Source organism: Plecotus auritus (genome assembly GCF_963455305.1).
Source record: "Plecotus auritus genome assembly, chromosome: 3".
Classification (NCBI taxonomy): Eukaryota; Metazoa; Chordata; class Mammalia; order Chiroptera; family Vespertilionidae; genus Plecotus; species Plecotus auritus.
Genome location: NC_137772.1, coordinates 1767214 through 1792759, shown reverse-complemented (window position 1 = coordinate 1792759; position 25546 = coordinate 1767214). Strand labels below are relative to the sequence as shown.

At 57.9% G+C, this 25546-nt stretch overlaps 1 protein-coding gene across 1 annotated transcript in view; it reads right to left on the bottom strand.

Annotated features, from left to right (window-relative positions):
- CSMD1 (CUB and Sushi multiple domains 1) overlaps positions 1–25546 on the bottom strand; it is a 1048987-nt gene that overhangs the window by 287276 nt on the left and 736165 nt on the right. The gene's annotated exons all lie outside the window — the stretch shown is intronic.

Below are 25546 nucleotides of genomic sequence, written 5' to 3'. Positions count from 1 at the left end.
GATCTCGTCTGCCATGCGCTGGCCCACCTGTGGGCTGTCTGAGGGACTGGTGTCTGTATTGCCTGGCTTGGAGCTCAGATGGGCAATAGCAGTGGACGCCATGGAGTGAATGGAGGAGCCCGAGCCACCTGCATGTCAAATGTGCACAGGGACTGGAGCCGTGTGGACACCTGAGGCAAGAGATTACAGGCGGCAGAGTACAACAGAGTGCCGAAGGCCCCGAGAAGAAGCTGGGGGCTGTTTGGGATATTAAGATATTTTAAAGTGACTGAGGGAGCAGGTAAGGGGAGCACACACAGACCAAGACTGGACATATGCCCAGAAAAGACCCGAGAAGATATAAAGTCTTTGTTTCTGGCTGATTCCCAGGCTCAGGGACCCACAACTTCGTAAAAGTCCTCCATACCACCCTGCAAAGCCTGGGAGAGGCAGCTTTGTCTTTTAATTGCCCAGTTTATAAAATACTAGAGGCCCAGTGCAAAATCACATGGCCCCGCCCATCTGCCCGCCACCCCGCCTTGATACCCTAATTTCCCCACCCTGACCCCTCTGGCCTTCTTGGGCCACTTCAAGCCCTGCCCTCAGTTCTACAAGTCGCCTCAGGCTGGTCCCACCTCCTCTGGGCACCTCCCCGCTTCCGCCCCATCTCTGGAGCAATGCGGTGGCTCCGCCCCATCATGGCGCTGGAGGAGAGCGTGGACGCCTCGCCCCTGCTGCAGAGTTTCAAGCGCTGCTTCCTGGGAGCGTGCTCATTGCGCTCCTTCCCCTGGCAGGTGGGTGGCGGGCACGCTGAGTGCGAGCAGTGGCTGGTGAAGGACTGGTGAAGGGGGTGCTATGGGCTCTCACCCCCGCCCTCCCCGCCATGGGATGGTCCCACTTCCTCCAGGTGCCTCCCCGCTTCCGTCCCGTCTCTGGAGCAATGCGGCGGCTCCGCCCCTCCGCGCATGCGCATGCAGCCTCCTGCTGACAGTCATTACGGCATGAGGGTGTCACGACCATTAGCATATTAGCTCTTTGTTATATAGGATAGCACGAGGCATAGGAGGAAATAAGAAAGCACGGTCCCGTCAAAGGAAAAATAATCTCCAGAAATACTCCCTGAAGAAACACATGCACCAGACTGCCTGCACAGAGATGGTAAAGCCACCGTCTTAAATGTGAGTTTGAGTACATCAGAGCCGAACTATTTTAAAATTTGAGGAAACATATAGATCAGCCTTGGGCAAACTACGGCCCGCGGGCCGGATCTGGCTGTTCTATCCGGTTCTCTTGCTCTCCCCTCCGCTCCTTTACTTTGAATTTATATTAGTTCACACAAACACTCCATCCATGCTTTTGTTCTGGCCCTCCGGTCCAGTTTAAGAACCCATTGTGGCCCTTGAGTCAAAAAGTTTGCCCACCCCTGAAATAGATATACAAGGAGCTCAACAAACTCCAAGTAGGAAAACTCAACCCCACATTTTTATTTTCTGCGAAATGTAAAGACACATGCATGAAAATAATTATAAATCTACTAGAGGCCCAGAGTAGTCCACAGTGAGACACGCATCAAAGACAAAGACAGAGAGTCTGGAAGGCAGAAAGGGGAAAGGAACTCATCATCAGTAGGGATTCCCGATGACACCGTCAGCGGATTCCTCAGCAAGAACCGCATGAATGAGAAGGCAGTGAGGTGAGATCTAGAATTGCTAAAGGAAAACACTGTCAACTGAGAATTCTGTGTCTAGCAAAACGGTCCTTCAGGAATGAGAGAAAAATTAGAACATTACTAGACAAACAGAGGCTAAGTGATTTCATTACTATTTCACCTACCCTGTAAGAAACGCGAAAGGACACTAGACAGCAACTCAAAACCATATGAAAATACAACTTTCTCTGGCAAAAGTAAATAGAGGGAGAGATATTCTTAAAGACCCGCTGTTTTGTCAATGTGATTTGCAACCCCACATTTTTATCTTCTGCAAAATGTAAAGACATGTGCACAAAAGTAACTGTAAATCTACTAGAGGCCCAGCGCGCAGCGTAGTCCACTGTGGCGAGACACCGCGCAAGCCGCGGGACCCAGAGGCCCACCCACTAGCTCCGCGGGACCCAGAGCAGAGTCCCACCCACCAGCACCGCCACGGGACCCAGAGCCCCAGCTGCCGGTGCTGCTGTGGGACCCATCAACACACCTCCTGGTGACCTGCCTTTGGTCATTACGGCGTTATGACCACTGGGTTTTTATTAAATAGATGTTAATAGGTACATGCTAGCGATGTAATTTGTGGCAACAATAATATAAAATGTTGGGAAAGCTGTAAAAAAAGCAGTTTTCTGTAAGTGTAATCTTGGCAAACACGAAGCATATCTGTAGAATATACACAGAAGGAAATGAGAAAGAGATGATTATAATAAACTGAACACAAAGGGAGATAGTAATGGTGGAAATGAGGAACAGAAAGCTATAAGACATACAGAAAACAAAAAATGCTAAAAAGTAAGTGCTTTCTTATCTGTAATTTCTTTGAATGTAAATGGAAGCAACTCCAATTGTGTCCCTTCAAAATTCCTATGTTTTAGCCCTGGTGGGTAGTGAGTTTTTTAGAGCGTTGTCCCAATACGCTGAGGTTGCAGGTTCGATCTCTGGTCAGGGAACATACAAGAAGCAAAAATAAGTGGGGAAACAAAATCTCTCTCTCTCTCTCTCTCTCTCTCTCTCTCTCTCTCTCTCTCTTTCCCTCCCTCCCTCTCAACCAGTCAATAAAATACTACACAAATGTTGATGCCTGAACTCTCAGCTCTACAGAATCTGGCTGCTTTGGACAGAGGGTCTTTGAAGAAGTGGTTCCATTGAAATGCGGTCATTAGAAGGGGCCCTACTCCAACATGACTGGTGTCCTGCGAAGGAGAGGAGATGAAGGCTCAGACACGTGCAGGTGGGAGACCAGGTGAGGACGCGGAGGAAGACAGGCATCTGTCCGCCAAGGAGAGGGCCTCAGAACCAGCCCTGCTCTCACCTCGCTCTAGGACGTCCAGCCTCCAGAGCCAAGAGAAAATGAATGTCTCCTGTTTCATCGCCCAGGCTATGGCCGTTCGGTATGGCAGCATCCACAGACTAACCTCCCCCCCCTTTTCCACCTCCTCCCACCAATCTAAAGACATGGACTGGCAGAGGGGGTTAAGAAAAAGAACACAGAGTGATGGGTATACCTATATGCTGGCGACAAGACACGCCCCTCAGAGCTACAGACACAAAGAGGATAAAAGGGAAGAGGAGCTGAATTCACGGAGCCTAAAGGTGGGATGGTGGTGCCAGAGCCGAGAAGGGCCAGGATGATTGTTCATAGGTCAGAGAGGGTGAGTGTTCACAGGTCAGAGAGGGTGACTGTTCACAGGTCAGAGGATGGCTGTTCACAGGTCAGAGGATGACTGTCCACAGGTCAGAGAGGATGGCTGTTCACAGGTCAGAGAGGCTCCATCGGGGACAATGAAAACATTCTGGGGATGAGGGTGGAGCTGGGTCACCAGGATGTGAACACACTCGATGCTGCGGAACTGTTCACGTCAAGTGGGGGAAAGCTAACTTTCCTGTTCGTGCATCTTACCGTGCATGTGTGCGCACATGTGTGTGTGTGCCTGAGTGCATGTGTGTACGTATGTGCATGTGTGTTCGTGTGTGTGTGTGTGTGTGAGATCCAACAAGGCATGGATCTGTGAGCTACCAGCAACTCCACTTGATCCATCCGACAGTTCCACTGGGTTTCCCTCCACCGCCTGGGTTTATTCCACCGCATCTCCCAGTCCGTAGGCAGGGTCTCCGGATGTCTCTCCCAGTCATCTAACGAGATTCGCGTGTAACTGTTCATGCCCCAGTGCAGATGCTGTATCCACCCGTCGTTCCCGCCATCATTCGCTGCGTGTCCCTGTGTTTCCCAGCACCACAGTGCCCGCCGTGGGTGCGAAGTGAAGACGGCGTCACCCAGGCGGACGGCCAGGGCTGCTTCCCCAGAGCCGGCCAGGCCCCGGCTCCCCGTGCCAGCTCCCGGGCCCCTCACTGGCCCGCGGCACGGAAAGCCGTGCGGGTCTCCCGCCCCCTCACCCCTTCCTTCTCTGAAGCGTGGAACAGCAGTGAGGAGAAATGGGGGACGCGGGCGGGTCCCCTCCAGTCAGCTGAGAACACGCCACATCCCACATCGTCACAGCTGATGTCCAGCGGCTCATTTGCACGAGAAAGGTGCGGGGAGGGTCTCACAGAGCCAGATGCAGGGGACAAGCCTGCCGGCCCCCAGAGGGCGGGGGAGCAGAAGAGGGCCGAGGTGCAGGGGGAGGGAGAACAGTAGACACACACACATGTCAGTGGGGCTCCCGGTGGCATAAGAACCAGGACATCTTGTCCATCAAAGCCATAGTTTACCCGTTCACCCATTTCCCTTGTAGAACCTCCACTTCGTACCAAACCACCCAGGCCCCTTCTGGTAAAGGCACAGGCAGGGCTCCCCCGCCCGCCCCCAGCGGCAGGACAGGCTGCAGGTGGTGGGAAGCAGGCATTTCTGCAGGAGACAGGGCATGGCTGTGCACCACCCGGCAGGTACTGGGGACGGCCCCCACCCTGCTGCGCCCCCTCCTCAGGTTAGCCCAGGGGTGGGCAAACTTTTTGACTCGAGGGCCACCATGGGTTCGTAAACTGTACCGGAGGGCCGGAACAAAAGCATGGATGGAGTGTTTGTGTGAACGAATATAAATTCAAAGTAAAGGAGCGGAGGGGAGAGCAAGAGAACCCTCCGCTCTTTCGGCTCCGCGGGCCGGATAGAACAGCCGAACGGGCCAGATAGAACAGAGGAACGGGCCATAATTTGCCCATGGCTGGGTTAGACAGTCCCCAATGGGGAGACCACGCCCTAAGTCCCTCAGGGCGCTGAGCTCCTGGTGGGGGCCGGGGGAGAGGGGATAGCTCCTGGCCTCTGTGCTGGCGCACTGCGCCCCCTGCAGGAGGAATGCCCTGTCCAGCAGCTTCCAGGCCTCTGTTTATCCCCAGAGCTGGGTTCAGAGCATTTCTCAGGGAGGAGAGGGAAAGGCGGGTACGTGGTGCCCGAAGGAGACCCAATGTGGGCAGTGAACACATCGCAGCGCACGGAGGATCCGCTCCGGGCTGTGCACCTGAAACCTGGGTGGCCCTGTGAGCTGACGGCACCCCGAGGGATTCAGGCAGGTTTTTAGAAGTCCGTCTGGTTTTCTGAAACAGGGACAGGCTTCTCAGGGGCCGAGTGTGCACCATGAACAACGAGCTCCATCACCCCTGGCCCCGGGTCAGCAGCGTCAGGAGCGATGAGGGTCCCTGAACCCGAAGCGTCGGGAGCTCAGCCGGCCGTGCCGAGCAGCAACCCGGTGCCTCCGAGCAGCGCCGCCCCGGGGAGGGGGCTGGGTTAAATCATCTGAGCTCCAGCTGTGCGGACTCGTGTTCTTCCAGGTCTCGGGACACACGTGCCATGGCTACTGGTAAACATACTAAGCTCCGGTCAAAACCTCAGAGGGAAACGCAAACTGGACTATTCCACGGGCAGGCTCACTGCCCGCCCGAACGACATTAACACGAGAGGCAAGACGATGCCCGGGGTGAACAGACACATTAGCTGGCAAAGGCCTGGAAGTCTGATTCAAACCCATACATGGCCCGGCCGGCCTGGCTCAGGGGCTGAGCGTCGATGTATGAACCAGGAGGTCACAGTTCGACTCCCGGTCAGGGCACAGGCCCGGGTTTGGGGCTCCATCCCCAGTGGGGGTGCAGGGGCAGCCGGTCCATGACTCTCCCTCATCACGGATGTCTCTCTCCCTCCCCCTCCCTCCCCCTCCCTCTCCCTCCCTCTCCCTCCCTCTCTCAGATCAGTAGCACTGATTGGCACACTGCCCTCCCGTGTTTCCTGGCGGAGGGAGAGCAGGCGTTTCTCAGGAGGCTGACGTGGGCAGTGGCCCTGCGGACGGAGGCTGAGTCGCAGTGGCAAATGCTGGGAGGGGAGCACACGCTTTAGCGTCTTCAGGTCCCACTGAGCCGTGTCCTCGCTCTTCATACAGAGTGGAAACCAGAATTCGCTGGGACACAGTCAGCGCCAATGGCCTCGGCAGAGGGGACGGCCCAGGTGTTATAGGAGCCGGAGCCTGTCCTCCACCCGGTCCCACCCGCCCCACATCCTGAGCGGCTCCTGGTGTGTGGGCTGAGGGTGGGTGTGTGCGGGCTGAGGGTGGGTGTGTGCAGACAGAGGGGTGGGTGTGTGCAGGCTGAGGGTGGGAGTGTGTGGGCTGAGGGTGGGTGTGTGCAGACAGAGGGGTGGGTGTGTGCAGACAGAGGGGTGGGTGTGTGCGGGCTGAGGGTGGGTGTGTGCAGACAGAGGGGTGGGTGTGTGCGGGCTGAGGGTGGGTGTGTGCAGACAGAGGGGTGGGTGTGTGCAGGCTGAGGGTGGGAGTGTGTGGGCTGAGGGTGGGTGTGTGCAGACAGAGGGGTGGGTGTGTGCGGGCTGAGGGTGGGTGTGTGCAGACAGAGGGGTGGGTGTGTGCAGACAGAGGGGTGGGTGTGTGCGGGCTGAGGGTGGGTGTATGCGGGCTGAGGGTGGGTGTGTGCAGACAGAGGGGTGGGTGTGTGCAGGCTGAGGGTGGGAGTGTGTGGGCTGAGGGTGGGTGTGTGCAGACAGAGGGGTGGGTGTGTGCAGGCTGAGGGGTGGGTGTTTGCAGACAGAGGGGTGGGTGGGTGTGTGCGGGCTGAGGGGTGGGTGTGTGCAGACAGAGGGGTGGGTGGGTGTGTGCGGGCTGAGGGTGGGTGTGTGCAGACAGAGGGGTGGGTGGGTGTGTGCGGGCTGAGGGTGGGTGTGTGCAGACAGAGGGGTGGGTGTGTGCGGGCTGAGGGAGGGTGGGGGGTGCCGCTGGTCCCAAGCAGGCTACGTGGCCATCTCCTGGGCAGGAGGCATCGCTGGGGCCTCAGAGCCGGTCACTTCCGCGGGCCTCTTCTTACACAGTTAGAGACCGGGCCTCAGGAAGCAGGCCTGGCGCTGAGGCCGACACAGACAGCTAGTGATGCCTGGCCTCCATCAGCTGGGACAGCGTGGCCGGTCAGCGCATGTGATCGGCACAGACCTCACATGTCAGCCCTGCAACCTGCACACACGATAAAAACATGTGTGGGGGGGTGTCAAAGTCCGTGTGTAATGTAACCGATCTCAGAAATATACCTACACAGATTCACATTTATATTTCTAAGCCACATACGCAAACCTTTTATTTTAGAGATAATATATTTAAATTGTAAAGTCTTATTGGTCAATTCTTAGATTGGAAAAATAGGGAATATTAGTTATGTGAGTGATAAGGACCTATAGAAAGTTTCTTTCTTATAATAGCTTATAGGTGATTTCAGAATCTTACATTTGGGTACATTCTAATACAGTAAATGTAAGCGATAGCCACATGTAGCATACGTTTTATATACTTATCCCTTATGTATACGATACATATGTATGCATGTTATTAAATTACTATTAAAATTTACATTGAATAAATATGATTATTCAACTCAATATCTCTATATATAAAAGCCTAAACGACCGAACGACTGAATGACCAGTTGACCGGTTGCTATGATGCGCACTGACCACCAGGGGGCATATGCTCAACGCAGCAGCTGCCCCCTGGTGGTCAGTGCGCTCCCACAGCCAACCTCCCGCAGCCGGTCAACCTCCCGCTGTCCCTTCCCCCGCCGGCCAGCCCCTATCAGCCCCAACTGGGACTGGCCCCTATCGCAGGCCAGGCCGTCGACCCCACCCATGCACGGATCCATGCACCAGGCCTCTAGCATGTTAATAACTATATATTCGCTTATATAAAATAGCCTAATATTAATAAATTATATTATTTAATACAAATGATTTGTCTACCAGAAATATTTTTATAATATATTCTAGAACACGTATTAGTATTTGCTTAACAAGAGAATGTTTAAACATTCTGAGAAAAGCAAAACGATGGGGGCAGTGAAAATGGTAGGATGCCATTCTCTATGCACCAAAAAGTTCATTTTTACTCACCTGGAATTTCTTTTAAAAACAGCTAAATACAGTGACTGTAACTGGTTGCCGTGGAGATGGGGGGGCATGAAGGGGGAGCCCAGAGGGTGTAGGGAGGGAAACTGTTCTGTGTGACGCTGAGGTGATGGACACACGTCATCACACGTCTGTCCCAGCCCCCAGGGGGCACAGCACAGAGCGACCCTGACGCCCACGGCGGACTCAGCATGACGATGGGGTGTCCGTGCGGGCTCCTCCGTGGTGACAGGTGTCCCACCTGGTGGTGGGGTGCTGATACAGGGGGAGGCTGTGCTTGTGCAGGGAGGGGCTGGGAGCAGATGGAAAATCTGTGTCTTCCTCTTAATTTTATTGTAAACTGCTCTTAAAAGTGATCTTTAAAAAATAAAGGAGGAAAATAAATAAAGGAAGAAAAGAAGAAAGAGGAAGACTCAGAAGGAAAAGAGGCAAAGGAAGAGGATGGAGGAGGGGGGAGAGGAGGAGAGGAGGGGAGAGGAGGGGAGAGGAGGGGAGAGGAGAGGAGAGGAGAGGAGAGGGGAGAAGAGGGGAGGAGGGGAGGGGAGGTAGAAGAGGAGGAGGGGAGAGGAGGAAAGGAGGGGAGGGGAGGGGAAGGGGAGGAGAGGGCAGGGGAGAGAAAAGGGAGGGGAGGGGAGGGGAGGGGAAGGGGAGGGGGAGGGGAGGGGAGGGGAGGTAGAAGAGGAGGAGGGGAGAGAGGAGGAGAGAGGAGGGGAGGGGAGAAGAGAGGAGGGGAGGGGAGGAGAGAGGAGGAGAGGGGAGGCGAGTGGAGGGGAGGGGAGGGGAGGAGAGGAGAGGAGAGAATTCTGACCCTGGCCTGCAGGGCTGGGAAGTGCTGGGGATCAGTGGATCTGGTCAGGGCCCGAGCGGCCTGGGGCCCAGTGGATGGGACGTCACAGAGCACAGGGGAAGGCGCTCTGGGAGTAAATACCAATCCCCAGGTTGGGACGGAGGCAACGGCAGACCATGAAGTCACCTTCCGAGTGAGATTATTTTTTCTTTTTTTTACGTGATTTCACCCATTTGTGGAATATAAGGAACAACAGACACGGATGAACAAAAACAGATCCAGAGACAGAAGCATCGATCGGATGCTCAAACCTCGGAGGGAAGGCAGGGGAGGGTGGGGGTAAGGGGGGGAGATCAACTGAAGGACTTGTATGCATGCGTATAGGCCTGACCAATGGACACAGACACCAGGGGGGTGAGGGCATGAGTGGGGGGTGGGGGCAATGGGGGGATAAGCACACCTATGTAACACCTTCATCAATAAAAAAAAAAAAGGAAAAAAAGAGATTCTTAATGAGAAGCGAGTCTCACTTCTTACTTTTCCTTTCATGCATGCATCTCACATGACACTCAGATGTGTTCTCCGTCTTTACGTGTGTGTGCGTGTTTAGTCACGTGCGGTTATATTGGGGAACTTGAAATACGATCTCTCTATACATTCAAATACATGTATTTCCCAGTGTTTTACTTAAGCGTTGAACCACATGTTCTCTTTTTTACGGTACCGTTACCCAGCATTTCTGTTTCCTTTCAAACTGAACGTCAGGGGCCGGTGGGAAGGTGGCAGGTATGTTCACGGGGCGGCGCCCGTCCTCCTAAAAGGAGGTGGGGTTCGGTGAGTCAGGGAAGGTGGGAAGGCGGACAAGGGTGAAAGGGAGAGCGGTCCTGGGAGAGGACTCACCCGGGAATTAAGTGGAAGGCGCGTGGAGAGGAATCACAGAAACACAACAGTGAAGAAATGCTTCCCACGGTCCCAGTTCTTTGTTGTAGTTCCAGAGACCGAGTCCCGGAAGGAGAAGCAATTTTGGGGGGTAGGGGAGGGGGCTGGGAGCGAGCAGGGGTGGGGTCAGGCTGCAGGACCCTGGCCGCCTGTGGGGTGCGCTCCATCCCTGGGGAGACTTCATGAGGGCGTGAGGCGTGTGCGGGCGCCTGGCACTGCGCACACAGGGAACGTGCTTGTCCCTCCTCCTTCCCCGGGGAACACCTCGAGCTGCTGTGTCTTCCCTCTGCTCCAACCCTCGGGGGCTGTGCCTGCGGCGGCCCATCCTCGGGGGATGTGGTGCGGGGTGTGGGGACACAGGCCTGTAGAGAAGGTCGGAAACCACCCCGAGGGCCACAGGGAGGCTCGGGTAGAGACTGTGCGGAACGCAACGCCCTTCCCACGCGGTGCGGGCAGAGGCCCCTAGACGGACCGGCTCCTGTGTGGACCCCGGGGCCTGGAGGGTCAGACGCCAGGAGACCAGGCAGGCGCATGGCCTTCGCCTCGGAGGGAGGGCACGGGTGCGTTGTCGCCTTTGTCCTTGAGCCTCACGGGGCTGCGTGCCACGGCGAAAGGCGGCTGAGACGTGACTGCAGTGCTTAGCGGACTAGGCATTTTCATTCGCAATAACCCGTGGTCGGCAAACTGCGGCTCACGAGCCACATGTGGCTCTTTGGCCCCTTGAGTGTGGCTCTTCCACAAAATACCACGGCCTGGGCGAGTCTATGTTGAAGAAGTGGCGTTAGAAGAAGTTTAAGTTTAAAAAATGTGGCTCTCCAAAGAAATGTCAATCGTTGTCCTGTGGATATTTGGCTCTGCTGACTAATGAGTTTGCCGACCACTGCGTAAGCCAACAGTTCCAACGGTTGTTCTTCTGATATATTAAAATAATCAAGATCGCCATGGAAACAGCACTTGGTGGCCAGTTCCCTTTAGGCCTGAAGCACCCACTCTGCCCCCAGGGATGGGCCTGCCCGGGAGGAGGCTGGGTGTTAGCTGGGGGTGGGGGGGGGGGGTAGGAAGACCTCAAGGAATGTACCAACTCACGACCTGCTCTGCTCCCACTGGAGCCGGTGCCACGGAGCGGGGAGCCCACAGTGTAGGGGAGCGCACAGTGTCAGGGAGTGACCGGACAGAGTGGACAGAGCAGGAAGCGCACAGTGTCAGGGAGTGACCGGACGGAGTGGACGGAGCAGGGAGCGCACAGTGTAGGGGAGCAACCAGGCGGAGTGGACGGAGCAGGGCCCGCACAGTGTCAGGGAGTGACCAGACGGAGTGGACGGAGTGGGGAGCGCATAGTGTCAGGGAGCGCACAGTGTCAGGGAGTGACCGGACGGAGTGGACGGAGCAGGGAGCGCACAGTGTCAGGGAGTGACCAGACGGAGTGGACGGAGTGGGGAGCGCACAGTGTCAGGGAGCGCACAGTGTCAGGGAACGCACAGTGCCAGGGAGCGCACAGTGTCAGGGAGTGACCAGACGGAGTGGACGGAGCAGGGAGCGCACAGTGTCAGGGAGCGCACAGTGTCAGGGAGCGCACAGTGTCAGGGAGCGCACAGTGTCAGGGAGCCCACAGTGTCAGGGAGCACACAGTGTCAGGGAGCGCACAGTGTCAGGGAGCGCACAGTGTCAGGGAGCGCACAGTGTCAGGGAGCGCACAGTGTCAGGGAGCCCACAGTGTCAGGGAGTGACCGGATGGAGTGGACGGAGCAGGGAGCGCACAGTGTCAGGGAGCGCACAGTGTCAGGGAGCGCACAGTGTCAGGGAGCGCACAGTGTCAGGGAGCGCACAGTGTCAGGGAGTGACCAGACGGAGTGGACGGAGCAGGGAGCGCACAGTGTCAGGGAGCGCACAGTGTCAGGGAGCCCACAGTGTCAGGGAGCGCACAGTGTCAGGGAGTGACCAGACGGAGTGGACGGAGCAGGGAGCGCACAGTGTCAGGGAGCGCACAGTGTCAGGGAGCGCACAGTGTCAGGGAGCGCACAGTGTCAGGGAGCGCACAGTGTCAGGGAGCGCACAGTGTCAGGGAGCCCACAGTGTCAGGGAGCGCACAGTGTCAGGGAGCGCACAGTGTCAGGGAGCGCACAGTGTCAGGGAGCGCACAGTGTCAGGGAGCACACAGTGTCAGGGAGCACACAGTGTCAGGGAGCCCACAGTGTCAGGGAGCACACAGTGTCAGGGAGCCCACAGTGTCAGGGAGCGCACAGTGTCAGGGAGCACACAGTGTCAGGGAGCACACAGTGTCAGGGAGCCCACAGTGTCAGGGAGCACACAGTGTCAGGGAGCCCACAGTGTCAGGGAGCACACAGTGTCAGGGAGCGCACAGTGTCAGGGAGCCCACAGTGTCAGGGAGCCCACAGTGTCAGGGAGCCCACAGTGTCAGGGAGCACACAGTGTCAGGGAGCGCACAGTGCCGGGGAGTGACCGGATGGAGTGGATAGAGCAGGGAGCGCACAGTGTCAGGGAGTGACCGGACGGAGTGGACGGAGTGGGGAGCGCATAGTGTCAGGGAGCGCACAGTGTCAGGGAGTGACCAGACGGAGTGGACGGAGTGGGGAGCGCATAGTGTCAGGGAGCGCACAGTGTCAGGGAGTGACCAGACGGAGTGGACGGAGTGGGGAGCGCATAGTGTCAGGGAGCGCACAGTGTCAGGGAGTGACCGGACGGAGTGGACGGAGCAGGGAGCGCACAGTGTCAGGGAGTGACCAGACGGAGTGGACGGAGCAGGGAGCGCACAGTGTCAGGGAGCGCACAGTGTCAGGGAGCGCACAGTGTCAGGGAGCGCACAGTGCCAGGGAGCGCACAGTGTCAGGGAGTGACCAGACGGAGTGGACGGAGCAGGGAGCGCACAGTGTCAGGGAGCGCACAGTGTCAGGGAGTGACCAGACGGAGTGGACGGAGCAGGGAGCCCACAGTGTCAGGGAGCGCACAGTGTCAGGGAGCGCACAGTGTCAGGGAACGCACAGTGCCAGGGAGCGCACAGTGTCAGGGAGTGACCAGACGGAGTGGACGGAGCAGGGAGCGCACAGTGTCAGGGAGCGCACAGTGTCAGGGAGCGCACAGTGTCAGGGAGTGACCGGACGGAGTGGACGGAGCAGGGAGCGCACAGTGTCAGGGAGCGCACAGTGTCAGGGAGCGCACAGTGTCAGGGAGCGCACAGTGTCAGGGAGCGCACAGTGTCAGGGAGCCCACAGTGTCAGGGAGCACACAGTGTCAGGGAGTGACCGGACGGAGTGGACGGAGCAGGGAGCGCACAGTGTCAGGGAGCGCACAGTGTCAGGGAGCCCACAGTGTCAGGGAGCACACAGTGTCAGGGAGCGCACAGTGTCAGGGAGCGCACAGTGTCAGGGAGCGCACAGTGTCAGGGAGTGACCGGATGGAGTGGACGGAGCAGGGAGCGCACAGTGTCAGGGAGCGCACAGTGTCAGGGAGCGCACAGTGTCAGGGAGTGACCGGATGGAGTGGACGGAGCAGGGAGCGCACAGTGTCAGGGAGCGCACAGTGTCAGGGAGCACACAGTGTCAGGGAGTGACCAGACGGAGTGGACGGAGCAGGGAGCGCACAGTGTCAGGGAGCGCACAGTGTCAGGGAGTGACCAGACGGAGTGGACGGAGCAGGGAGCGCACAGTGTCAGGGAGCGCACAGTGTCAGGGAGCACACAGTGTCAGGGAGTGACCAGACGGAGTGGACGGAGCAGGGAGCGCACAGTGTCAGGGAGCGCACAGTGTCAGGGAGTGACCAGACGGAGTGGACGGAGCAGGGAGCCCACAGTGTCAGGGAGCGCACAGTGTCAGGGAGCCCACAGTGTCAGGGAGCGCACAGTGTCAGGGAGCGCACAGTGTCAGGGAGCCCACAGTGTCAGGGAGCCCACAGTGTCAGGGAGCGCACAGTGTCAGGGAGCCCACAGTGTCAGGGAGCGCACAGTGTCAGGGAGCGCACAGTGTCAGGGAGCCCACAGTGTCAGGGAGCACACAGTGTCAGGGAGCCCACAGTGTAGGGGAGCGCACAGTGTCAGGGAGTGACCGGACAGAGTGGACAGAGCAGGAAGCGCACAGTGTCAGGGAGTGACCGGACGGAGTGGACGGAGCAGGGAGCGCACAGTGTAGGGGAGCAACCAGGCGGAGTGGACGGAGCAGGGCCCGCACAGTGTCAGGGAGTGACCAGACGGAGTGGACGGAGTGGGGAGCGCATAGTGTCAGGGAGCGCACAGTGTCAGGGAGTGACCGGACGGAGTGGACGGAGCAGGGAGCGCACAGTGTCAGGGAGTGACCAGACGGAGTGGACGGAGCAGGGAGCGCACAGTGTCAGGGAGCGCACAGTGTCAGGGAACGCACAGTGCCAGGGAGCGCACAGTGTCAGGGAGTGACCAGACGGAGTGGACGGAGCAGGGAGCGCACAGTGTCAGGGAGCGCACAGTGTCAGGGAGCGCACAGTGTCAGGGAGTGACCGGACGGAGTGGACGGAGCAGGGAGCGCACAGTGTCAGGGAGCGCACAGTGTCAGGGAGCGCACAGTGTCAGGGAGCGCACAGTGTCAGGGAGCCCACAGTGTCAGGGAGCCCACAGTGTCAGGGAGCGCACAGTGTCAGGGAGCGCACAGTGTCAGGGAGCCCACAGTGTCAGGGAGCGCACAGTGTCAGGGAGCGCACAGTGTCAGGGAGCGCACAGTGTCAGGGAGCCCACAGTGTCAGGGAGCACACAGTGTCAGGGAGCACACAGTGCCGGGGAGTGACCGGACGGAGTGGACGGACTGGGGAGCACACAGTGTCAGGGAGCGCACAGTGCCGGGGAGTGACCGGATGGAGTGGATAGAGCAGGGAGCGCACAGTGTCAGGGAGTGACCGGACTGAGTGGACGGAGTGGGGAGCGCATAGTGTCAGGGAGCGCACAGTGTCAGGGAGTGACCGGACGGAGTGGACGGACTGGGGAGCACACAGTGTCAGGGAGCGCACAGTGCCGGGGAGTGACCGGATGGAGTGGATAGAGCAGGGAGCGCACAGTGTCAGGGAGTGACCGGACGGAGTGGACGGAGTGGGGAGCGCATAGTGTCAGGGAGCGCACAGTGTCAGGGAGTGACCAGACGGAGTGGACGGAGTGGGGAGCGCATAGTGTCAGGGAGCGCACAGTGTCAGGGAGTGACCAGACGGAGTGGACGGAGTGGGGAGCGCATAGTGTCAGGGAGCGCACAGTGTCAGGGAGTGACCGGACGGAGTGGACGGAGCAGGGAGCGCACAGTGTCAGGGAGTGACCAGACGGAGTGGACGGAGCAGGGAGCGCACAGTGTCAGGGAGCGCACAGTGTCAGGGAGCGCACAGTGTCAGGGAGTGACCGGACGGAGTGGACGGAGCAGGGAGCGCACAGTGTCAGGGAGCGCACAGTGTCAGGGAGCGCACAGTGTCAGGGAGCGCACAGTGTCAGGGAGCGCACAGTGTCAGGGAGCGCACAGTGTCAGGGAGCCCACAGTGTCAGGGAGCACACAGTGTCAGGGAGTGACCGGACGGAGTGGACGGAGCAGGGAGCGCACAGTGTCAGGGAGCGCACAGTGTCAGGGAGCGCACAGTGTCAGGGAGCGCACAGTGTCAGGGAGCGCACAGTGTCAGGGAGCCCACAGTGTCAGGGAGCACACAGTGTCAGGGAGCGCACAGTGTCAGGGAGCGCACAGTGTCAGGGAGTGACCAGACGGAGTGGACGGAGCAGGGAGTGCACAGTGTCAGGGAGCGCACAGTGTCAGGGAGTGACCAGACGGAGTGGACAGAGCAGGGAGCACACAGTGTCAGGGAGCGCACAGTGTCAGGGAACACACAGTGTCAGGGAGCGCACAGTGTCAGGGAGCGCACAGTGTCAGGGAGCCCACAGTGTCAGGGAGCGCACAGTGTCAGGGAGCGCACAGTGTCAGGGAGCCCACAGTGTCAGGGAGCACACAGTGTCAGGGAGCCCACAGTGTCAGGGAGCCCACAGTGTCAGGGAGCCCACAGTGTCAGGGAGCGCACAGTGTCAGGGAGCGCACAGTGTCAGGGAGTGACCGGACGGAGTGGACGGACTGGGGAGCACACAGTGTCAGGGAGCGCACAGTGTCAGGGAGCGCACAGTGTCAGGGAGCGCACAGTGTCAGGGAGCGCACAGTGTCAGGGAGCACACAGTGTCAGGGAGCCCACAGTGTCAGGGAGCCCACAGTGTCAGGGAGCGCACAGTGTCAGGGAGCGCACAGTGTCAGGGAGTGACCGGACGGAGTGGACGGACTGGGGAGCACACAGTGTCAGGGAGCGCACAGTGCCGGGGAGTGACCGGATGGAGTGGATAGAGCAGGGAGCGCACAGTGTCAGGGAGTGACCGGACGGAGTGGACGGAGCAGGGAGCGCACAGTGCCGGGGAGTGACCGGACGGAGTGGACAGAGCAGCAGGTGAGGGCGCTCAGCTGGCCTGTGGGGAGGGCGTGCCCGGCAGCTGAAACTCCAGGGCACAGCGGGCACCCCCTGGTAACCAGCGAGGTGGGCGCCACAGGAAGGTAAGGTCAGAGCACCCAGTCCCACAGCTAAGGGCCCAGGGAACAGGCCTGAGGCCCAGGCGGCGGGAGCCAGATGGGAACTGGAGGAAGGTGCCAGGGGCAGGTCCGGGTTCTGGGAAGCACGTCGGGGCCGACCTGCAGGCCCAGGGGAGAAGGTTGGACACAGACGGGAAAGGACGTCTGCGGGGTCCACATGCTGGGGCGGCGGGTGGGCACGGAGGCTCGGCGAGGGGGAGCGGCCCACATTTTCACTGCGTGGGAGAGAGCCAAGAGCCTCTTGTGTAGGGGTCCTCAAACGACGGCCCGCGGGCCACATGCGGCCCGCCGAGGACATGGATCCGGCCCGCCGGGTGCCGCTGCCTGTGCTGCTTAGCAGCCGACGCGTCCCGGGCCCGCAGTGCACATAGGAATTTGTTCATAGTTTTTTTTTTAAACTATAGTCCGGCCCTCCAACGGTCTGAGGGACAGGGACCTGGCCCTGTTTAAAAAGTTTGAGGACCCCTGGGTTAGAGTCTCCTGTGACCTCTGTCCCTGACCCCTGTGTCTCTGACTCATAAAGACCTGAGTTGAAATGCCAACCCCCCTACTGACCGAAATGCATCCCATAATCCCTTTGAGATTACTACTCTCCAATAAAGGTAATATCATTTACCGTAACTTCCGATTGTCCCCTGGTCTTTTAAATTTTTTTTAAAATATATTTTTATTGATGTCAGATAGGAGGGGAGAGGAAGAGAGAGATAGAAACATCAATGATGAGAGGGAATCATTGATTGGCTGCCTCCTGCACTTTGGACCAAGCCCACAACCCAGGCACGTGCCCTTGACTGGAATCAAACCTGGGACCCTTCAGTCTGCAGGCCGACGCTCTATCCACTGCGCCAAACTGGCTAGGGCTAAAACATTTATTTAACGTATTTGTTGATTTCAGAGAGTAAGGGAAAGGGAGGGATAGAAACATCCATGATGAGAGAGAATCATGGATCAGCTGCCTCCTGCACGCCCCCCACTGGGGATCGAGCCTGCTACCCAGGCATGGACGCTGACCGGGGATTGAACTGTGACCTCCTGGGTCATAAGTGGACGCTCAGCCCCTGAGCCACGCGGGCTGGGCTCCCCTGGTCTTAATGTAATAAATCCTATAAAAGTATCTGCCAGGAGGAGTACACTCAATAGCTGGCCCTGTCCCCTGCCCTCGCCCTCGCCCTCGCCCCCGCTGCTCCGGAATCCTGGGCCCTGGAGACAGAGGGGTGGCAGGCGCCAGCCAGGAGGAGAGGAAGCTGCTGAGGGCACGTATCTTCCTGCAAGAGCGTCTGGGGAGGGATCACACCCTGTGGCTTCCTCTGGCAGAGTCACTTGTAGGCGCGAAAGGAGACTGTGCTCCTGCGTCTGGAAAGATGTCTGCAGCCTAGAAAGTCAACGGGCCGGAGAGAAGCTCGTGGTCAGCACCAGGAGAGGGCGCTGACCTGCAGCCAGGAGGCCTGGCTCCTGAGGGGACTGGACTCGGGGTCGGGGAACCAGAGGGGGTGCTTCGTCACAGGAGTCTCTCTGGAGGATTTTTAAAAACTGTAAAAGCTTCCAGGAGTCAGTGCTCCGGACCAAGCAAGGCTGGCTAGACGTGTCCGTGTTGGTGAGGGCAAAAGAAAGGGCAATCCCGCTCTAGCTGGTTTGGCTCAGTGGATAGAGCGTCGGCCTGCGGACTGAAGGGTCCCAGGTTCGATTCCGGTCAAGGGCATGTACCTTGGTTGCGGGCACATCCCCAGTAGGGGGTGTGCAGGAGGCAGCTGATAAATGTTTCTCTCTCATCGATGTTTCTGACTCTCTATGCCTCTCCCTTCCTCTCTGTAAAAAATCAATAAAATATATTAAAAAAAAAAAAAAAAAAGAAAGGGCAATCCTGTGCAAATAAGCTTTGCCAAACGCAGGCCACTCTTTAGGTGCGCCTTCCGTGTTCAGTGCGTGAAGAGTGGCCTTAACCACGGTCCCAGCTGGGTCTCTCTGCCCCGAGGACGCCTGGGGGACGTCTGCTTCCATTCGTCTGCCAGGCGCTCTGAGGGCCTGATGCTCCCCAAAACGCACATCGCACATGAGATGGGTAACCACTTTGCTGAGTAAATTGCCTTTCAGACTCTCCATTCGCTTCCTCCTCCGTGTGACTCATTAACCGCCAGGCAGGTCCCGGGGGGGATGAGCTGGCAGTGACTGCTCCCCGCAGACGGAGAAACAATGAGCTGCTAACAATAGAGCCAGGGTCCCAGCCGGCATCTCATCCCCTCCCAGCCACACGGCAAAGGAGCGGAGGAAGCAGGGCTGAAGGCACAGGGTTCGTCTTCTGCATGGCGGGCTCCCGCGGCTCTGTGTTTGCTGCGGGTCCCTCTGGGGTGCGAGTGAGGCGGGACTGGGTCCCTGGGCGGGTCCGTTTTTGGTGCAAAGAAAGGGCGCCTGGGACAGGGAGGAGGTCTGGCCGGATCCGCTCCCTGTGCGGTCCCGGAGGGAGCGCTGCTGTTTCTGTCCACCGAGACCCCACATCCATCGGTTCCTGGCAAGCGAGGCCGGGCCTGGAAGCAGCGGGGCTCACCTGCAGACCAGACCAGACTCCCCGTGGCTCCCGTCCCAGAGCTCGGCCTCCTGCGGCTGCGCTCAGGTCCCCGTGGCGTCCATGCAGGTGCGCGCCTCCCCACGGGCCCTGCCGCCCGGCAAATGTCCTGTCGTGGGCCGGGCAGATGCCCCGAGGGCGCCAGTTCTCACTACGGTCAGCCAGGGACCTGCCGTGGTGTGACCTCCTGGCAGAAGGAGGGGAGATAGGGCATCCTGAGGTGAAGCAGGACCCGGAGCCCCCAGACCCGCACGGCCTGGGCCCCGTGCCTGTCCTTCTCCGGCTCTGCCCAGACACGGGGCCCGGCACGCAAAGCCAGGGCCCCCTGAGCGGGAGGCCTGAGCGAGCACAGGCAGCTGGAGCATGTAACACAGGACATGCCTGTGGCTCATAGCATGTGACACAGGATGTGTAATGAAACGTATGCACCCTGTGTAAGTGAATTTTATATTCTGTTTTACAGCGAGGAGGCCCCAAAGGGTCACTCACAGAGGAAAACAGCTGACAAGGACTGAACCACCAGGAAAAAGAACTAAATAAACAAACAAACAACAACAGACAGACAGACAGAACCCTTGCCCTTCCCAACCTCGTGTGCAGAAGAAGAAGGAGTGATGGCCAAGACCTGCGGACCCTAAGCGGGCGACTTAGCGGGTCAGAACCTGACTCCATGGGGCCTGCATGGCCCTAAACACACTGCTTGAGACTAGAATTCAAAACGTGCTCTTCCGTGGTGAGCGGAGGAAGTGGGGGGCAGGGACGTTCTGGGGAGCGAGCCTCAGACCCTCTAGAGTCCCCAGCGTGAAGGTGCAGGGAGTGAGGCCCTAGCATAGACACAGCAGCTCACCAACCAGGCCTACAAGGCAGCCCTCGGACCCAGGACTGCAGCGTGGGGCCTGGGACACGGACCCACGGGCACCCCGAGGCTGTGCAGAAAGGCCCAGCGCCTGTGCCAGGAGAGAGCAATTCCCACGGGCTTTGGGGCTGGCCTGGCAGAGGCCCCCGGGATGACACAGACAGACAGCAAGAACACGGGATGACACAGCAAGGACACGGGATGATACAGACAGAACACGGGATGACACAGACAGCAAGAACACGGGATGACACAGCAAGAACACGGGATGACACCGCAAGAACACGAGATGACACAGACAGAGCAAGAACGCGGGATGACACAGACAAACAGCAAGAACGCAGGATGACACAGCAAGAACACGGGATGACACAGACAGCAAGAACATGGGATGACACAGACAGCAAGAACACGGGATGACACAGCAAGAACACAGGATGACACAGACAGACAGCAAGAACGCGGGATGACACAGACAGACAGCAAGAACACAGGATGACAGACAGACAGCAAGAACATGGGATGACACAGACTGACAGCAAGAACATGGGATGACACAGACTGACAGCAAGATCACGGTATGACACAGACAGCAAGAACACGGGATGACACATCAAGAACACAGATGACACAGCAAGAACATGGGATGACACAGACAGACAGCAAGAACGCGGGATGACACAGCAAGAACACGGGATGACACAGACAGCAAGAACATGCGATGACACAGACAGACAACAAGAACACACAATGGCACAGACAGATAGCAATAACACGGGATGGCACAAACAGCAAGAACACACGATGACACAGACAGCAAGAACACACGATGACACAGACAGCAAGAACACGGGATGACACAGCAAGAACACAGATGACACAGACAGACAGCAAGAACACAGGATGACACAGACTGACAGCAAGAACACAGGATGACAGACAGACAGCAAGAACATGGGATGACACAGACTGACAGCAAGAACACGGGATGACACAGACAGCAAGAACACACTGTCACGTTCAGGGCACTAAAAACCAGATGCGGCGAGGGACAACAGGAGAGCTGGTGCTGCCCGTGTGCGGGAGGGGCCTGGGTGTGGGAGGGGCCTGCGTGTGGGAGGGGCCTGGTTGCGGGAGGGGTCGCAGCAGGGACAGAGGTCACTAGGGGTGAGTGCGGCTTCTACCTTTGGGCAGGACAGGGAGGCCCGGGAAGGCCTGGGCTGGGAGCTGAGCTGAGAGCTGGGCGTGGCGGACAGAGGCCTCCTCGGCGTTGGTGATGGCGTGGAAGGGCGGTTACTCGAAGAAAAGCAAAACCAAAACAATGTGACGTGCACACCAACAGAAAGAGGGTCTAAGCTGATGTTCCTGAGAGAGAAGAGGGACTCACGGTTTAACGGGTGCGTGAGCGGGTGCTGGACAATTTGGGTGTGGACACTGTTACCTTCAAACATGTCTTTCTCCGGCTTTGACTTACACATTTACACATGAGAATCCCCCCTAGGAAATCACTAGGCCTGGCCCGAGTGGAGGTCACTGGTTCCAGTCCCGGGCAGGGCGCAAGGCGGGATAGCAGGCTCCATTTCCCCAGTAGGGGGCGTGCCGGAGGCAGCCGACCCACGTTCTTTCTCCTCATGGATGTTTCTCTCTCTCCCTCTCCCTTCCTCTCTGAAATCAATAAAACATATATTTTTGAAACAGAAATAATGAAGACAACTTGTTTCAACAACGCTAGCTATCATGCTATTTATAACCATTTCAGTATAATAACATCAGAGACCTGGACATATTCCAAGCTCCCAACAACAGAAAACGAATTCAGTTAAATTGGGATACAGCTACACAATGGGAAACTGTTCAGCCAGTGAAATGTATGTAGAAGAATGTTTGTCCACACAGAGAAATATGCACAACAGATCAAATGAAAGGCCAGACCCACCCAACAGAAACAGTTAGACGGTGTTTTGTCATCTTTGGAAAAATATGACAGGCACACAAAAAAACGCCACGGCCGTATCCCGGGCTGTTAACTGCGTTTCGCACTGCATAATCGGAGGCTTTTGTGAAAGATCTTGTTGCTTATTTGCATTTCCCATGTCCTCTAGGCCCGCACTGCTTTGTAATAAGGCACCCAAACAGAAATCTGTTTTGATTCAAAAATTAACGACCTCATTTGAAAGTCAGAGAAAACGGCCTCTATTAAGAGAACAATCATTTCCTTTTGAGACGTTAATAAAAACCTTGCCGGTTAGTAATGGGGATCCAGGGGGAAGGTGACACCTCCTGATGTCGGACCGTGTTCCCTGAGCCTCACGAGGCTGCCCAGGCAGCAGCTAGAAGCCACTGAGCATGTGTGACTCTGAGGCTCCCGCCAAGTGCATCCTCGGGGGCCGCTCTGCCCGGTTTCAGCCTCATAGGCCTTTGGCAGGCAGAGCTTCCAACCTGGCCCCTGCTTCCTGGGGGGGGGGGGAGAGGGGGTTCCCAGGGCCACAGCCCCGCCTTTTCCTTCCCTTCATGCCTCTGCCTGCCCTCCTCCTCACCTGCCCATCCCTCCCTGACTCAGTGTGGGGGGTGCGCTGCCTGGGTCCTGGGGAGGGGCGGGGATGGGGATGGGATCCACACCAATCCTGGGGAACTACACACTGTGCTTTGCGATTATTCCCAGCCTCTGCTGCCCACTGCGCTGAGGCCCAGGTGTGCCGCGCCGGCACGGTCAAGGATGAGCCTGAGGAGGGGCGGTGAAGGACCGAAGAAAAGACAGGCAAGAGAATACATCTGGGGCTTGGTGGATCTCCCATGCCTGGGTGAGGACACACAAGACCCAGCCTGCAAGCCGAGGCTTTCTTGTAAATATATTTTACTGATTTCAGAGAGGAAGGGAGAGGGAGAGAAAGATCGAAACATCAATGATGACAGAGAATCATTGATTGGCTGCCTCCTGCACGGCCCCTACTGGGGATCGAGCCCACCACCCAGGCATGTGCCCTAATCGTACCTGGGACCTTTCAGTCCACAGGCTGACGCTCTAGATACTGAGCCAAACCAGCTAGGGCCCGATGCTTTAGTTCATAGTCTGATTAAAACAAGGGTAGATCAACGTGTATACAAAGGTTCCTGTTTTGGCAGTACTTGCTGCACCTCCCACAGCCCATTAGCTACTTAGGAAGGAACTGGGAAGGCTACAAGGTCAGGCTTAATTAAGTGAGGAGAGCTCTGCCCTCCAGGCTGGGACTTGTCTGTGGCCCTGCCACAGCTCAGCCCGAGGCTTAACCCTAGAGCCGCTCCCTACACCCAGGGTCCAGAGGGGCTGCAGAAAGGTGAACCCTGCTCCTGTGTGTGGGTGACCCTGCTCCTGTGTGTGATCTTGGTGAGGATTTTAATGACTTTTCCTAAAGCAGGTTCCTCTCTAGGCAGCCCCTGCTGACCTCACTGGGACACATGGCTGCGGCACATGCCAGAAACTCGGTCCAGAGGAAGGTTGGCCATTGGTACATGTTCACCCGGGACAGGACCCACCGTATTTAGTGTCCTCCGAGGCGGCCCTCTGAGAATAGCCGCTGCTCGTTGGTCTTATATCACGGGGTGACCGAGGGTGACCCACGTCATCTGCTCTGGGCCAGTGTTGGCGTGTTTCTAGGGAAAAGACCACATCTACTCACATCTGGGCTGCGCGCCAGGCCTGTGCTTGGCACGTGAGGTTCTCTGCACGTTCACTTTCTGCGACACGGGCTGCCGAGGTCACGCAGCTCGGAGCCGGAAGGACCACGGAAACGGGTTTCCTCTGCTCCCCTCGCACCGCCTCCCCCTCGGGGACTCGGCAGGAAAGTCGTAGGAACGTCAGTGACAAACAGCCTTCGGTCTCAGCAAGTACCTCCCAGGCAATCGGATGCTCGCCCCGCACTCTCACAACGTTCTCTCATTTAGGCATTGTTCTGCAACTTGAATCTAGACCTCAATATTAATATTGGAGCAAACTAAAAAAAACACCACTTTTCCAATAGGACCTGCATTTAATGGACTGTTAGAGAAGGTCTCCATGTCTACTGTTCCAGCATATTAAAACCTATCCGTAAGGTCACCGGCCATATTACACACCGTGTCGCTGTCCCATGGTGCAGTGACCGTGCGGGATGTTTTTGGTGTGTAACCTACGTCCACGCCGAAATGACTGCCATTTGGCGGGATCCCTCCCCCACGCAATCTGAAATCCTAGTACATCGACTAAGGTTGATGAAATCGTCTCCAATGATGAGACGCTGAAACAGGGATAAGCAAGCCTCGGACCGTGACTGGAAGGCGGTCCCCGCTTCCCCACAAGCACTGACTGCTGTGGTTGGGACAGACTCCGTGAGGCCAGAGGAAGAGACACAGAAAGAACTGAAGCTGGGACTTCATCGGCGTCGCTGGTCGGAACCAGGGGCGACGGAGGCTTCCCTCCCTGCCGGGCCGCTGGCTTCGACCCGCGCTGTTCTCACCGCCTGCACACTTGCAGCTCCTCTCGACACACGTGACGTCTGGTGAAAGGGCTGACTGCGGACGTCCGGGAGCAAACCACCCTCCCGGCACCCACACGCCCCCGGTGATTACCTGGTGATGAGCTGGGTGTTAGGAACAGGAAGGGGCGCGGGGAAAGCCAGGGGTGTGGTCTGGGCACCGTCACCAGGAAGCTGCACCTCGGCACACACCCCTGGGGACCACCGCCCATCCCACCGATCACTGGGGGAGCTACCACGAGGGGGGATGGAACATGCGCAGTGACGCTTGGGTGACCTAGGGAAGGTGCCTGTCAGTCAGACCTGGACACGGAGCTCACTGGTCAGAGGGGGTGGGGCCAATGTAAGTGCATGAAAATGTGGGGATGCATGTCCCCCAGGCGACGGGCCCGCTCCTGGCTCGTGGGGCTCCCTTGTTTCTGCTTCTTTGCTCCTGCCATGTTCCCTCCACGCCAGGCGGCCCTGCAGACCCCACCCCCATGGACTGATGGACGGGGCGGGGAGCCGGGGGGGGGCGCGGACACCAGCTGAGCCAGCCGGGCGCCGGATGAGACTGTGGCACATGGAGCGCAACTCTGGGCAATGGCTCTCCTGAGAGCCGACCGGACTTGTTTGCTGCTGGGATGGAGGGACCTGGGACCTGGGTCTCAGGGGGTTAACGCCACAGAAACAAACTTCTGACATACTTCATCCTCTCACGAGCCTCCGAAAATTCCTTCTCCCGTGACATCGCATGGAGCCCACTTCCCCGGGCAATGGGGGACACGAGAGCTGCCCGCTGATGACAAAAGTGACGCGTCCCCAGCTGCACACGGAGAGGACACTGGGGACCCCATGCAAAGACCAGTCATCCTGGCCCACCGAGAAAAGGGAGCCACTCCCCTCCTCAGGATGCCGAGTGTCTGCATGGCGTCTCCAGCCCTGACATCTGCCCTGAGCCCGACACGCGTGTGTCTCACAGACACTCACAGCTCCTCCTGAGCAGCTGAGACTCCTCCGCCTTCTCATGGCCCGGCCCCACCCCCAAGCCTGCTCCCACCTCTCCATCCGCCCTGCTTCCCCATACGTGGCCTCGTCCTTCTTGGACCACAAACCTTGGAGTCAGTCTTGGCCCATTCCATCCTACCGCTCAGCCCCTGGGAAACCACACGAGCTCTCCTTCAGCACACACCCGCCATGTGGCCTTTCCCACCCTCCCCGGCACCGGCACCCAGTGCTGTCTCCTTTCAAGAGCTTCCTTGCGGGTCTGCCTGGTTTTGCCTGGCCTCCTCCT